This window comes from Motacilla alba, unplaced genomic scaffold (assembly GCF_015832195.1).
Source record: "Motacilla alba alba isolate MOTALB_02 unplaced genomic scaffold, Motacilla_alba_V1.0_pri HiC_scaffold_344, whole genome shotgun sequence".
Lineage (NCBI taxonomy): Eukaryota > Metazoa > Chordata > Aves > Passeriformes > Motacillidae > Motacilla > Motacilla alba.
Window position 1 is genome coordinate 8,179 of NW_024037441.1, and position 8,836 is coordinate 17,014.

The 8,836-nt window shown below is 45.9% G+C and overlaps 1 long non-coding RNA gene across 1 annotated transcript; it reads left to right on the forward strand.

Annotated features, from left to right (window-relative positions):
• Positions 1 to 485: 485 nt before the first annotated feature.
• Positions 486 to 7,898, forward strand: LOC119696670. The gene is made up of 4 exons (XR_005255643.1): positions 486 to 553; positions 942 to 1,022; positions 5,401 to 5,546; positions 6,066 to 7,898. It is a non-coding gene; the product is annotated as an uncharacterized LOC119696670 (long non-coding RNA).
• The last annotated feature ends 938 nt before the right edge of the window (positions 7,899 to 8,836 follow it).

Consider the following 8,836-nt stretch of genomic DNA (forward strand, 5'->3'; position numbering starts at 1 on the left):
TCTAAATATATTTAAATCTAAATATACAAATGTATAGATATATATACAAAAGTTTAAATATAAATAAGTATGAGCAATAGGTGTAATATAGAATAGAAATAATTTGTACTTTTATATACACTATAAATGTGAATCTGAAAAATGTAAAAAATAGTTAAATATAATTTTAAGGAAAGGGTGTTTTGAGGTTTTATTTGGTTACAGGCAGGGTGTTTTTAGTTTTCGTGCGGGTTTTTTTGGGGCATTTATTTTTGATGAGTTTTCGAAGGGGGTCGCACCTGTTGTTCTTGCCTCCCTTCCCTCCAGGCGAGCGGCAGCCCCCGGCTGCGGCCGGCGGGAGTGCTGCCGCCCTGTGGACACAGCGCGGCACTGCAGCCCCCCCGAGCCAGCGCCCCGCCCCTCGCAGCTGGGCGCCGGGGGGGCGGGGGAAGGACGGCTGCCGAGGGAGGGGAGGGCGAGGGGCGGGAGAAGCGAGCGGCGAGCGGGGCGGTGTCTGTAAATAGCGGGGAGGGGCGAAGGTGTTTCAGAAGCGTAAAGAGACGCCGTGGCTGAGGTGAATGGCGGCGGCGAGGGCGGCCCGGCGGGGCCGGTTTCGGCGGGCGGCAGGGGCGCGGTCGCAGCGGTGCACGGGCCGGGGGCATGCGAGCGGCGTCGGAACAGGGCTGCACCCCCCCTAGCCCCCGCGCGCGCCCCGCTCCAGACGGTGGAGGCGACCGCGTGCCGGAAAATCCCGGCGGGGCGGCGCCGGTCCGGCGTGCAGGCGGTGCGAGCCGTGCGGAGTCGAGGGGGGCTTTGCCGGGCCGGCGGGCGGAAGAGGCGGCGCGGGCGCTGCGCTGGTCCCGGCCGGTGCCGGTCGCTCTGTCCGCTCCCCGCGAGGAGAACGAGCCAACGTCCCGTCACGTTTCAGCAATACCAAATCACCTCATCTCTTCTTAATCCAGGCAGGCTCTGCGACGACGGCGTCGGCCTCCGAGCGCAGCCGAAGCGTGCGCCCCGAGGAGCCCGGCATTCTTAGGAGAATGGTGAGTAGCAGAATTTTCGGGTTTTGGCCGCTGTGGATGCTGGGCTGCAAGGTGTCACAAAGGATGCGGGCTGAGGAGGGTAGGCTGGAGGGTGACAGAGGATCGGGTAGCTGAGAGGCAGAAGGAATCTTTAGGAGCGACTGGGGGGTCCAGATTGTCACAGAGATGCTGAGAGGCTACTCTAGGGAACTTGAGGGTGACAAGAAGAGGCTTGGGGAGAGCCTTGAGGGGAAAAGTGGGGGGTGCCTGAGGGTGACAGGTGAACCAGCACTCACACCTCCCCTAACCTCACCCTAAAAACCAACCCTACCCGGGTGGAGAGCGTCCATCGGAGGTTAGGAGGCCAAGGGACAACGTTGCAGGGCTTGGGGTGACACACAGACATTCCGGGCTGAGGGGCAAAGAGGGGGGGTTTGACAAGTGGGCAGCTTACACTGAGGGTTAGGGGTAAAAAGGACAGGACCCAGAGTAATAGGTAAGGTTAGGCTACAGGTGCAGAAGCCCTCACCCCAACCCTAAGCTCACCCCAAACAGCACCCCTAGGACACCAGTTTTCCCCAACAACAGCACAAGGCAGCGACCGTAGTAAAAAGGTAGCGATGATGTTTGTGGGCTAGACAGTGAAAGGTAGGAGTTGGGGGATGTGCATTTTTTAGGGCTTTTTTCAGGGGTTGCAAAGGATATTTTAGGGTTGTGTTTGTGGGAGTTTTTTAGGGATTTTCTGGGAACGTTTAGGATAATTTTAGGGCTCTTTCAGGGCTTTTAAGAGGTCTTTTTAGGGTATTTTAAGGGCTTTCTTAGTAGTTTTTAGAATTTTTAGGGGGGTTTCTGAGTCTTCTTGGGGCTTTTTTAGGACTATTGAGGGTATGTGGAGGACTTTTTTAGATATAGGGTATTTCTACAGTTTCTGAGGGAATTTTTAGGTCTGTTTTAAAGGTCTTGTCAGGGCATTTTAAGGATTTTTGGGCTATTTTTGAGCTCTTTTAGGACTATTTAGGGGATATTTAGGGGTTGTTGGGGTGTTCTGGGGTTTTTAAAAGTAGGGTATTTTTAGTGTATTTTAAGGGTATTCTTTGGGGGGTTTTAGGACATTTTGAAGATTAGGGCTTTTTTTAGGGAATTTTTAGGGTTTTCTGGGGTCTTTTCACAGCACGAAACACAGAGGCCGAAGGGCAGCTGAGAAGGGGCTTGAGGGTGACACAGAGCCTGAAGGCTGGGGCGTAGAGGGAGGGATTTAGGGGTAAAGGGAGAGGACCTGAGGGCTGGACAGTCCAGTGGAAATCAGGGCTACAGGGTACAGCTTAGGAGGCAAGTTCAGGTACACACACCCCAGCCCTGACTTCACCCTAAGCAGTCCCCCTACCAACAGCCTTTTCCCCCAACAGCAGCACAACACAGCAACCCCAACAGTGAGACCACACCGCAACCCTCCCGGTGTGACAAGACAGCAACCCTCACACCAGGACAATGACAGAACCCTCAGAGGACAACAAGTACCACTGCAAAAAGATAGGGACGACATCTGAGGGCTAGAGAGCAATAGGTAGAGTTTGGAGGCTGAGCATGTTTTTTTTGAGGTTTGTTCCAGAACTTTTAAACATACTTAGGGGATTTTGGAAGGTTTTTTAGGACTTGTCTGGGATTTTTTAGGGTATTGTTGGGGGTTTTTCAAAGCTATTTTAGGAATCTTTAGCATATTTTGAAGATTACGGGCAGGGTCAGAGGACACACCCTCTGAAAAGGCAAAGTTTTAGGGCTGCAATGCATTAGAAAGGGGCCAGCGGCAGCACAGCGGGTCCTGTCCCCCGCTCTCGGTCCGAAAGTCGTAAGTTTTAGACCCAGCTAAGTCCTTGCGGTCAAAGTTAGGGTTAGATGCCCTTAGCTTTGGTCTGTGAGAAATTCCACACAGGAAAACTCACACCCCGAGTTTCCCGATGCCAGTTTGCAGGAGGCGCTCAGCAAACTGCCAGGGCAGCCCGAGTTCTAGGCGGGGGCAGCTCCACTCCGGGAGAGATCCCGCGCCGTTCGGAAGCGGAGCAGGCATAGGCCCCCGGACAGGAACGCCAGCCCTTTTCCCCATAAAGCCAAACTCACCCCCGCCGCGTGCGGACGTCCGTTCACAAGAGGCCCGTGGCACTCCAAGGGCAGCGAGAGTTCTCGGCTTCGGCAGCTGCGGTCTGCCAGAAATCGTTTGCCGTCTGCAGTTTTGGAGGCAGAATCCCAGTTTTGGCCCTGGGCACGCAGAAGGGAAAGACTGTTAATTTCCTTGGAAAGGAAAGTCTAGCACCACATTGTTTAAGGGGCAGATGAAGGGCTGTGTAGGGGAGGGAACTTTCTTCACAGGACCTTTCTTCACCTCACCCCCCAGTCCAAGGTCTAGCAGCACCCCGTGTGACCAGCTGCTTTCAGGGGGTTCCCCGGGCACACCCGCACAGGGAGATGCTAGTCCAGAGGGGCTAACGGGGGTATCCCGAGCGTCCCTCCCAGAGCTACGGTCGGAACATCCAGCAGGGACAGGGGAGCAGCCGGACCCACCCGGGCACGGAGCATCGCTTCGAGAAAATGCCAAGAGAAGAACCCTCTCGCCAAGGGGCGGCACCTGAGCGGGCCGGGCAGCATGTGGGGTTCCAGGGGAGAGCTTTCAACTTTCCCCTTTTACTGTGTCAGTCCCTCCCCAGAGCCTTCAGACCCTCCACAGCACTCCCAGAAAAGAGAGGGGTTATTAGGAGAAAAGGGGTTTAAATGGAGGGAAAAAGCTTCCCTTTCCCCTATTTTTTGTGTTCAAATTGTGAGGGAATCTGCTTCCCCTGCAATTTTAATGGTCTCAGTTGAAAGAATCCTGCCTTTTCTATGCTGTTAGGGGGGCTAATTGACAGGGAGTCACCATTTTCCATTATTTTCCAGTTTAAATAGAAGGGGAAAACCTTAACGATGTTTTTTATGGGTTTGATTTAAGGGTAACCACCCTCTTTTTTGTTTTCCTAAGGCTTAAACTGAGGGGGATGCCCAGCTATCTCTCCTTCTTAAGGGTTTGGATTGAGGGAAAAATCCCTATTTTTTTCATCACTGGAGAGATTTACAGTAAGAAAACCTGCTCTTTTCCCAATATTTTAGGGGATTAAATTAAAGGGCAGAAGGCATTTATTTGCCATTGTATCAGTTTCAGTGGAGGCAACTGCCCCATTTTCTCATTTGAAGGGGTTCACTTGAAGGAAGCTCTGCCTTTTTCAGCATTTTAAGGGTTTAAATGTGCATTTCAGGGCACTTCTTTCTGTGCCCTAGGACCAGATATCTCAGAGAAGGGTGAGCCTGGCACGTACCTAACCCTTACACTGCCTGGGAGGCGATTATTTTTCTTATTTTTGTTTATAATGTAGATAGCCCTAACTAATTAGAGGTCCCAAGCAGACTTAGACTATTCCCTCCAACTGCACACCGATGGTTGTGGCGTACAGGTATTTATAGGGGTACACATAAGCTTTTCTCAGCAGTTTCTATTCCCGATTTTTACGTCACAATTCTATACACTATTGTGAGTTAGTTTTCTCAGGATGTACCCCAGAAAGGAGTATCCCCAGATGGTGGGGTCCGACTTCCGAAAGAAGAAAGAGGCCTCCCAGCTGGTGCGGTCCGGACTCCAGATGTGGGTCCACCTTTTAATTACAAGGACTATAAATCTTGTAACAGTGATGTCCAGCTTCCCTTGGTTGAAGCCATCAATCCTTGGGTTGATGTCCATCTTCCTTTCTTAAGCTGCTTTTTACTGTTTTGCTAAGGTGTTGAGATAAGCATATTTCCTTTACATATATTCTAAACTTATATTTTCAAAGCTCCTTACTACAAGTAATATTCTAAAATTATACTTCAAAAGGTTATTATTGCAAAGCTGTTAAATGCTTAGCTACGTGCAGAAAGTTCCTGTCCAGCAGCAACATCTTTAAAGCTTTAATTCAGATGCTATAACAGTTAATTGCAAACAAAGGATAAGTTCAAAGGCCTTCTTCCATGCTTTACTACCTCAGTTATTTTTTAAGAATTCATCCTCTAATTGTCCCATGATCAGTTTCTACACATATCACAATCACAAGTATACACGCTGCCTGTATGTACCTGACACGAAACACAGCTTTGTATCTCACACGGATCCTTTGGGAGATAGTGTTTCTGGTTACGTTTCTTTTTTGCCTTCACGTTTCTTACTAGGTGGTATTTTTATTTTGGTAGTTTGAGGCCTTTTGGGGTTTATTGTGTTAGGAATATTTTTTTTGCTTGTTGCTAATTTAAGTTTATGTGTGCTATTTAAAAGCCAGCTCCACTTGAGCTGTGGGGAACTAGGAGCATATCTGTTCTGATCTTCCTCTCACCTTTCTTCCCACAGCTGTTTCTGTACTCCTGACTTCCCGTCACGCCAGGGACACGTGGCTTGGAGCACAGCAGCCGGATTCCTCACTTAGCCGTGTCAGCTTGGTGCAGGTTACGAATTACAGGGTGACTTGGAAACCCAGAAACAAAGGGAAGAAGCTGGTATGTCTCTTAGCAGGGGGAAAAAAAAAACAAAAACCCAAAAAAACCCCAAAAAACAAAAAAAAAAAAAAAAACCAAAACAAAAAAAAAAAAAAACAAAAAAAAACAAAAACAAAAAAAAAAAAAAAAAAAAAAAAAAAAAAAAAAAAAAAAAAAAAAAAAACAAACCAAAAAAAACCCCTACATCAGGGCAATAATTCAGGGGACTAACACTTCATCTTTAACTTTCTTCTGTGCTCAGTCCTCATCGCCGGGAGCCGTGAAAGCCCCCTGAGCTGTAGGTCTCATACAGACCTACCTCGTTTGGTCCAAAAAATCAGTATTTTATTACTGTGTGCACACTCAGGGGGAAGATTTTATCCCATATCCCTCAGAGGGACATTAAACCTCCAGTTTCCCTTTTCTTGAACAGTTTGAGAGAGGATATTACTTATGTAATTTTTACTGCAGGCATTTGATCTTTTTGAAGACCGTTTGTGCGTGTGCGTGCCCCTAATAGCTGTCCCCTCTCTAACACAGGATGGGGAAGAAAGGCTGCAGAGCTTCCTGCAACGGGCTGCGAGCGCAAAGAGCGAGGAGGCAGCGGAAGACCGGACTCAGGAATCGGAACGGTTTTCTTGGGTTTAAGAAGCTCGAATGGCGCTTCAAGACATTTATATCAGACCTGGTTTAATTTCATTACCCTTTTTTTTTACATCCACAAAAAAACCCCAACCCTCCCCCCCCCCACCTCCAGGATCCATCGCTGCTGCTGCCGTGCGTGACGAGAAGCCGTCTTCCCTCTGCCCGGAGCAGCTGAGAGATGGAGCAGCACCCCAAAGGACTTTCTGCTCAGTGATTATAGCTGAGTTTTAGTGGGAATTCTCTGAGCAATCTGGTGGATTGTGCTTGAACGTGGCCGTGAGGGTAGCTGAGCACGGCAGTCCGGATCTGCGAGCCGCGGTGCCGGAGCTCTTTGAAAGGTCGTGGGGGATGCATTCATTCCATTGAATCCCGGCCCTGTGCTGTGCCCAGGCCCTTTGTACAAAGAGTGTACGGGGAGAAACCAGAACTGCACGTTGCTTGCGATACGTATGGAGTTTTGAAAGCTTTAGTTCTAGCTAATAAAAGAAGTTAGTTTGAAAAAAAGCCAAATAATTTATTTTTTTTTCCTTCAACGTGATACTCTTTGGTGGTGTACGGTGTGTTGTCTTCTTTTTTGGTGTTGTTAACTCTGTGTCATTTGTTTTTTGAGTGAAGATAACTCTGTGGATGGCTTGGTTTGTATTTGAGGCAGAATTAATTTCAACAGGTTTCTTTAATAGACTTCTGAGATGTATTGCTGGGATTTTGGCTTAGTTTATCGTAGGTATAAACACAGAGATTTGGTAGGGGCAGCTCGGCTGCTGGAGTTTTGGGTGTTTAAGTGATTGGATGGCTTTTGTTACCTGCAGTTTTTAATTTTTGAAAGGTTTTTTTACGTAGTGGCTTAAGGTGGTTTTTAGAATTAATTGTCTTGCTTCATGTTGTGTGCAGCCGGTGGGGGGGGGGGGGGGGGGTTTAGTTTTCTTTTTGGGGACAGGAGCATTTATATGGTGGGTGTTTATAGGCAGTATATATTTTTTTAAAATTTTAGCAGTGATATTTTTTGACATTTTAATAGCTTAGAATTTTTTTTATGCTTTTCATTAGTTTTTTTTAAATTTAAAATTATTTCTACAGATTATTGTTCATTACTTGTGAGTTAGCATAAAGGTAGAGCTTCGGGGGTCTTTTTAGTAATGTTTAGGGTCAGTTGTACAGTCTGGAGTTTAGGGAGCTGGTTTGATTTATTTTGTACAGGTTTTTGTTTTTCTTAGCAGTTCTTTCCTTTTGGATGTGTATTGGAGTTTTTTGGGTTTCTGAGAAATTGATTGAGGAGGAAGTTTATGATGAGGAAGCACGGAGGTTTTGGGCTAGCTCTAATGGGATTTTTACATTTCTTTATAGATGGGTTTGTTTGAGTTTCTAATCGGGGGAAGCCTTGTGGGATCTCCGCTCTGTTGGCAACAGGAGCGGGCTCTGTTTTTCTGTGTTGTGCTGGGATGTGAGCGCGTGGCGGTGCCGAGGAGGGTGCAGCATTTTTGTGGTTCTGATGTGTTAGGTTAGTGAATTTATGGGGTTCGATATCTAGTTTAAAATAGAAAGAAATATCCATTTAAAAAGATCACATTATAAGGGTAAACATAAGAATCGAAACAAATCAAACTGTAATATATAGTATGTTCTTGTAACCTGGTATAACATATACAAAACACAGTCTATTCTATATACGCAAAAATATCTAACTATAGATCGTAAATATAAAAATAATGACATACAGTTTAAAATAAACGGGGCGTTTTTTTGGTTTTTATTAGTTGATAGGCAGGTTTTTTACTCAGTAACATAAATAGAAATAATCTAAAAATACAAATCCAAAGATCCAAATATATCTATAATGATATCTATAAATATTACCTATGAATTAATAGAAGTAAGAGAGATATCTAAGAATAGTATGTACATATATATGTATATATATTTATGTATATATAAAAATATATTAAAAGGTATTTTATATAACATGTATAATCTACATAATAAATAAAAAATATAAATGGAAATATGAATATATAATTATGAAAAATGTAATAGCCTAAAAAATTTCCACTATACTACAAGTAATACCTTGAATGTAATACTCTAAAAAATATGGTTTAAATCAAGGGGGGGGGGGGGGGGGGGGTTGCTTTTTATTTGGTTTGAGGCGGGGTTTTTTATTTTAATTGATTATTTTAATTATTTTATTTTAAATAATACAGATCTTGATAGTGTTACACAGTTCTACATAGAGAGACATATAATCACGATTTAAAAAATATTTCCAGAAATATAAAATATAGATAAATAGAAGGGATAGGAAGAGATGTAATATAGAATACAGATAGCACTACACATCAATAGACATTTTAAATGGAAATGGGAATGTAAATATAAAAATATGGCGTTTTTTCAAACTTAAATGCAGTTGAAAAGAAAGGGGTTCTTTTTGGCTTTCATTTGGGTAGAGGCAGGGTTTTGTTTTTGTTTTTTTTTTCTTTTTCTCCTTTCGCGTTGTCGGGGGGGCATTGATTCTGGAGGGTTTTTTTGCCGGGGGCGGCTCCCGTTGCGGTGGCAGCTGCCGGTTTTTGCCGCCTTCCCCGGCGGCAGCGCCGCGGCGTGGGGTGGGGCGGGCGGCGGTGCTGCCACCCTGTGGGCAGAGCGCGGTAGTGCAGGCGAGCGGCGCTCGG